Below are 7,602 nucleotides of genomic sequence, written 5' to 3'. Positions count from 1 at the left end.
ATTAAATTGTAGTATCCTAATAGTTAACTGTAGATATCTTGAATTCTTTTCAAAATTATTTTTAAATTGTCCAATTTCGAAATACACTTTATTTTAAACATTTGACAGTTTGTATACGTTTTCCATACTTTCCCAAGGAATCCCCGTGATTTATTGAAGAGTTGGAATCTATAGGAATCGGATTTTTTGAGAGAGAAAGTCGTCTTTGTATAAACGTTTTGATTTGTTAAATCATGTTTGAACAAGAAAAAAAACGTTAATTTCTTGCTAATTCTGAAATCAAAAGTTTTTTATTTTATTAAGTAGTGACTGACACATGATGTCATTAAAAATGATAATTTTAGATTTTATTGGGCTGTGTTACTAAAAAATTTTTAAATACTGTATGTGGAAAGGTATCATACCTTTCCGCTGGAATACTAAACGATAAATTGGCCTCTAATACTACTGAATAACTAATAGGCTAATTAGTTTACCATGAAATAACTCAAATAAGTGAACGGTCCCTTTAATGAAAATTTCTTAAAGTTCACAGTTAAAAAATACTTAAACTTAAATTCTAAAACTGAAATGCATTTTTAACGAGAAGTAAAATTGGTTTATTCTAATTCAAAGATAAAAGTAAATTAAAGTTTGAATTATTCATTGCATATCTAGCTACATATTTATTTATTATATAATTAAAAATATAGAGATTTAAAAATTTTTGTTTCCCTCGAATTTTATTTTGTATCTTTTTCACTAAATGTCAGGTTTTGCAAAGAAAGTTTGACTTTTTGCAAAATAGAAATTTGATGAGAATATAAACTTTATTTGTACAAGACCTCAAACTATATTTATTCAACCTAACTTCATAAAGCTTCTTTTTCAAGCTAAAAAGTGTTAAATATTTATAAAACGGCTTTAGATTGATATTTCCTCTGAAAATTGATGTATTTCCTTTCTTTTGTGATTTAAATGGAGGTTTTGATATTATCCCTCTCTATTCATTTTTCAATAATATTGTGTCAAGAAAAATACAATTTGATATTCTAGATTTGATATTCTAGATTTGGATCGAGAAAGTCAAAAATCATTCAACAAAAAGGAATTGTTTATATATTTGAAATTAACAAACGGGAGGGGCTAATTTTCATTTTCATATTTTGCAAAAAAAAAATTACAAACTGAAGTTCTGACGAAATTCTACTTTTTTCTTAGTTTTAAAGGAACTAAGTCTTTGTCACAAACTAAAATTTTCCTATCCCTATATCTTTGCAACCTAATGGTATAATACCTTTGATATTTCAAACTTAGATTATTTGATCTAACAGAATCCATAGTTTGAAATGTTTTAGAACTGACAAGGGTCAACCCAGACCGAAATATATTGTCAATAAAATGTGGAACTAACATCTACTTTATTTTACTCTACAGAGGTTTGCTCCATCATCATCACCGAATTTTAAATTTTTGTAATTTTGAGCATTCATAAACCGGTTCGCCTGTTTGGATGTTTATTGGATACAAAAGGACAGTCAAACAGACAGGCAATCAAAGTATATATATAAATAGATATAGATAAATATATCTATTGAATTAGAAGCAATTAGTGAAGATTACACATTGTCTTGGCACCACTCACAGTCACAGCTAATATATGTCTTCTATAAATCTATATAGAATCTATCTATCTATCTATTTATCTATCTAGAATCTATCTATTTATCTATCTATCTATCTATCTATCTAGAATCTATCTATCTATCTATCTAGAACCTATCTATCTATCTATCTATCTATCTATCTATCTATATATCTATAAATCTGTCAATCTCCATCTGTTTCTATACATACTTTGCTTGTATGTCTGTCCGTTTTTTCTATCTATCTATCTATCTATCTATCTATCTATCTATCTATCTATCTATCTATCTATCTATCTATCTATCTATCTATCTATCTATCTATCTATCTATCTATCTATCTATCTATCTATCTATCTATCTATCTATCTATCTATCTATCTATCTNCAACGCTGGGTTCCCAAGCTAGTATATATATAAAGTAGTTTGTTGTCTGTCGGTTCGGATTTTTTTTCTATGTATCAAAAATAGTTTTAAACTTTGTTTACTTTATTTCAATTTTTTCCACTTCTGAGGAATGGATTTTCGTTATTCTTTTCTTGTTTACTGGTGGTGTATAACGGAGCCTGGAGACCCTATTATATTATTGATAAAGAGTGTCTGGTTCAAACCAAGAAAGTTAAACTAGGAACCATTATATTATTTACAAAGAAGTGTCTGGTTCTAACCAAGAAAGTTAAACTATGAACCATTATACTATTTATTAAGAAGTGTCTGGTTCTACCAAGGAAGTTAAACTAGGAACCATAATATTATTTACAAAGAAGTGTCTGGTTCTAACCAAGAAAGTTAAACTAGGAACCATTATATTATTCATTAAGAAGTATCTGGTTCTAACCAAGGAAGTTAAACTAGAAACCATTATATTATTTACAAAGAAGTGTCTGGTTCTAACCAAGGAAGTTAAACTAGAAACCATTATATTATTTACAAAGAAGTGTCTGGTTCTATCCAAGGAAGTTAAACCAGGAACCATTATATTATTTATTAAGAAGTGTCTGGGTCTAACCAAGGATGATAAACCAGAAACTTCCATATTTCTATTTCTGTTGGACCCTTAAAACTGTTGAAAAGAGATGTTATGTGTATTTGATGTTGCTTGAAACCTAAGAGTTATACTAAACGTATGGAAATCAACCGACTAAGTGCAAAATAGGTTTGTGCAAGCTGCACAATGAACCATTTTGTGTTAAACTTAAACGTTTATTAAATAGTTTAAATCATGATGGTTGTCTTTCTATTCCACTGTTTATGGATCTCACTATACAAAATAAATTGATGAATTTTCTGGGAGTAATGTAAACAACCTGCAGTACACTTTTATTTACACAACAATATTCCTGGTTTATCTTGCTTTGTTAAAACCATGTTCTTATACAGAGATAAATGTTTCACTTTCTTCTAATTTAATTTAAAATGAGATACACAGAATACAGATCTATATTTAGCAACTTGTATTCTAAGCCTAGATTAGAATAGATTGCTGTAGGAGGCAAGCTGAAATTTGTATAGTTCTTTGTACATCATGAACTCGTCATTTAAAAAGGCATATAAATACGTTTTACTTCTCGGGGTCAATCTGTAAAGAACACAATTTTTTGGGGCGTCTTTACAGTCTCATCCTTTGTGGGTATGTAGCAAAAAAAATGTGTAAAACATGATTCTGTAAACTTGCAATACGTTGTACATTATAAATGTTATTCATCATAAAAACTACGTTTCAAAATTGATTACTTAACATGATTAGCTTAAAAATCATGCGACATAATTAAATTACACTATAAAACATGGGCAGAGATAAATAAAAGGCTAAACATTATGTTTAATGGGTTAAATTGTGTTCGAAAGTCACAGCTTTCTGGAATATTGACAGAACAGTTAAATCCACATATCTAGTCAAAACTCACAAAATTATGATAATTATTATCAATAAAATTATTATCAATGATGAAGTTTTTTTACTGCAAAAACATAATTTAAGAGAGATATGGAGAGATATTGTATATCTTTAACCCTAAACCCTGTAGTTTTTTTGTCCTAGCACTCTCATTTTCAACACGTCCACCGTAAAATTTGTTTACTTTTAATGAGTAGTAATTTAAAGGATTTTTTGTTAAATTTTTTTCTTAATTTATAGTGTAGGGTACAGGGCGGAAAAAAGTCTGGTCTGTGAAAAAAAATCTAAAATAGCCCATAACTTTTTTTCCTCACTTTTTTACCCTTTTTAGACGATCTTTAAAAATGTGCTTTCTAGGGTTGGAAAGCATAAAAGTGAAAAAAATGAAGAAAAGTTTGCTCTTGTTCCTTACATTCACAAATATTAATTACAGTACTCGTTTCCCGATATTTTTGTTGTAACACAGACTCCCCTGGGCTGTAGCGATTTCTCCTTGCCATTAATAATCCGACCTCCCCCCTCCCCCCACTACCACCCTGCTTCCCAATATTCAGCAAGAAGACAATAATAAAGATAATAAATAAAGTACAGTAGTCATGCTTATTGGTTTTATAACATGCATACATACAGGGTTATCCACCAAGGATGAGACTTCAGAGATGATTGTACAATGTACATATAGATTCAGCCTACTCGAAAAAGTTAATTTTTAAGGCATTGTCGTAATAACTACTTACCTCTCTAACTCACTTTTGCTCTTTCTGTTATCCTTCAAGGACACCTAAAAAAAAATATTTTTATTTTCAAAATTAGCCGAATATGATTGAAAGATGTACGAACAAGAAAAAAATGAAGAACAAGAAATATAGAAATCTCAAAATATTTCCTTTGATATCATATAAATATTTATATATATTGTAAATTATTAAAGTTAAAAACATGTACACTTTAGCACTATAGCACTTGTTGTTAGCTTTCGGTTTTAAGTTTGGCAAAATTCTCATTGATTTTTTCATGAGAGCATGGAACCTTCAAATCACGGTCAAATGTGTACGGAAATTATTTTTCTTACATGCATGGTTCCCTGCTATCCTGAACTGTTTTTTTTGTGCCAATTCATAAATATACTATTGTAGACAAAAATCCATATGGGTTGATAAAGGTTCGAAGGCTCTATAAACCGCAAACACAAGTACAAAATACAGGTTTAGTAATAATAATATATTAGTACAAAAATGTTTAATGTTTAATTGAGTAACTTACTAGTTGGGTGTGTTTGGGGTAATCAAGAAGTGATTTGAGATCAGAGGAGGTGATCGGGATATTTGAATATATATATCATTGAATATACAATATTATGTAAATTATACAATCATACTCCAGCTTGCATATTCTCATTCCATATAACATCTTGATGGACAAGTTCTTGAAGGAGTGGAGCAGGGTGAATGATAGAGCAGTCAACGATGATATCTAACTGGATTACGGTAAAACATTTATTATTTATTAATTATCATTAAAAACTTAGTACAATCCTCTCTGACCAGTATGAGCCAAAATCCAGACAATGAACAGAATAATCATAACATAATCCATAATCCATAATCCAAAATTCATGGTACATCATGATAATCAAAAATCTATGAGCAGATAGTATGTCAGCAAAATGTGTATTTATAAAAATATTTTTAAAATTCCTTTAGTTCTTTTTTCTATTCAGTCAAAGTACACAAAGTACAAGAAAGCTTGTTCATGGAACAATATAGATATCATTAGATTCTTGCATGAAAAACTTGTCAAGGATTTTATAACAAATTGAAGCGAGCTGCCAAATTTTGTGTTTAATCAACCTCAGAGATCAAAAGATATATAATCAACATCAATTATTTGCTCCCATATTTTACATATTTCACTCTACTCTATTTCTTATAAATCCCTTGTATAGCTCTTTCTCTAGATATCTCTCAGGAACATAAATGAATATGATTTATCAGCTTCATTGTTTGATTGGTTAAGTACATCAGTCACTCTTCAATTTCTTGTTCAGCTCTAATGTCTCTTTCCGTAGCTCCAGTTTAAAATCTATCTGAGCAGCTTCCTTACACTCAATATCACCTTCAGCAGCTCTTGTTCTTGAGATGCTTCTACTGTAACCCTAGCTGCCACTGTAGTTGTTCCAGAGTCCCCGCTAATTTACCTGCTCCTACAATCTGAGATACTTACACTGCATTCCTAGCTGCTTCCTTTGCTGGACTGGCAACCGGTCTGTGAAGAACTGCTCCAGCGTCTTATAGTACAATCCTCTCTGACCAGTAATAAGGCACCATCCAGAGAATGAACAAAATAATCATAACATTATCCTTAATCCATAATCCATAATCCAAAATCCTTGATACATCATGAAAATCAAAAATATATTAGCAACCCAGCAGGGCAGCTAGGGCTGGACATGTTCCAACTTTTTCTAGCCGCTTTGTTAACCTTCGTTCCAACCGTTGAAAGAAAAATCTCAGGTAGCTGTTAGTTTTACAGTAAGAATGAAATGTTTGTTTCGTTACCAGTATTTTCCGTTTTTAAAAAAGTTACCGACAGTTAAAGATTTTATTAGGGGCATTAACGGAAGATATTTTGCTGTTAACGTTTTCTTTTTGTAATCAACGGCATTAGAAGATCAGATTTTGCGCAAAAAAAGGTGTTAATGGTTTGTCAAATTGTTAACAGTGCAAGACATTTACGATTGCTAGTAGTATCTTAAATCATATGGAGTTTATTAAATTGGATTTACGGCACAAGTTGTCAACAAATTGCAAAAAAAATCTTTAAAAGTTACTTCATATAAACAAGGTGGGGGATGAAGATTTAAAAATATAAAAATACATTTAAAGAAAGTTTTTGCGCAAGTTCCATGCAACTTTAGCCAAAATAAACTTGCCGTTTTATAAAAAAAAACCATCTATTTCGTTTTTGTTTTCAACTGCTAATTTTTTCCAAAACGGCTTTTTAAAAATTAGCATTTGTTGGCCAATAGTATGATTTTTCTCACTCTATCCATACCAGTTAGTATGTCAGAAAAATGTGTTTTGATAAAAAATATTTTTTAAATTCCTTTAGTTCTTTTTTCTATTCAGTCAAAGTACACAAAGTACAAGAAAGCTTGTTCATGGAACAATATAGATATCATTAGATTCTTGCATGAAAAACTTGTCAAGGATTTTATAACAAATTGAAGCGAGCTGCCAAATTTTGTGTTTAATCAACCTCAGAGATCAAAAGATATATAATCAACATCAATTATTTGCTCCCATATTTCACATATTTCACTCTACATTCCCTTACTCTATTTCTTATAAATCCCTTGTATAGCTCGTTCTCTAGATATCTCTCACGAACATAAATGAATATGATTTATCAGCTTCATTGTTTGATTGGTTAAGTACATCAGCCACTCTTCAATTTCTTGTTCAGCTCTAATGTCTCTTTCCATAGCTCCAGTTTAAAATCTATCTGAGCAGCTTCCTTAAACTCAATATCACCTTCAGCAGCTCTTGTTCTTGAGATGCTTCTACTGTAACCCTAGCTGCCACTGTAGTTGTTCCAGAGTCCCCGCTAATTTACCTGCTCCTACAATCTGAGATACTTACACTGCATTCCTAGCTGCTTCCTTTGCTGGACTGGCAACCGGTCTGTGAAGAACTGCTCCAGCGTCTCCGTACTCAGGGTCCTCTGGAGGATTGAAAAAAACGCTGACAAAATCCCCCCCCCCTCCCCCCAATAAAATCAAAAAATTAATGATATATATTTCATTTACAGATTTTTGTGTTTTATGGAGAATTTGAAATAAAATTGGGCCATTTTATTGTTTTTCAATGCAAACCAGCCAACAAAGAGACAACCGAGACAATCTTAAAATAATATAGATATTCGATATATGAGAAAGTATGATATGTGAAACCTCCACATATACCGCCGGGAAAAGAAATGAAAAATATTTCGATAATATTTTTGTTTTTACCGGGGATAAATCTATCCATGTCAATCTTTGATTTAATCATATACAGGGTTACCTGCAACAGATGAGA

The sequence above is a fragment of the Eurytemora carolleeae genome, unplaced genomic scaffold, assembly GCF_000591075.1.
Source record: "Eurytemora carolleeae unplaced genomic scaffold, Eaff_2.0 scaffold516, whole genome shotgun sequence".
Taxonomy (NCBI): domain Eukaryota; kingdom Metazoa; phylum Arthropoda; class Copepoda; order Calanoida; family Temoridae; genus Eurytemora; species Eurytemora carolleeae.
Note: the sequence above shows the minus strand (reverse complement) of the source record.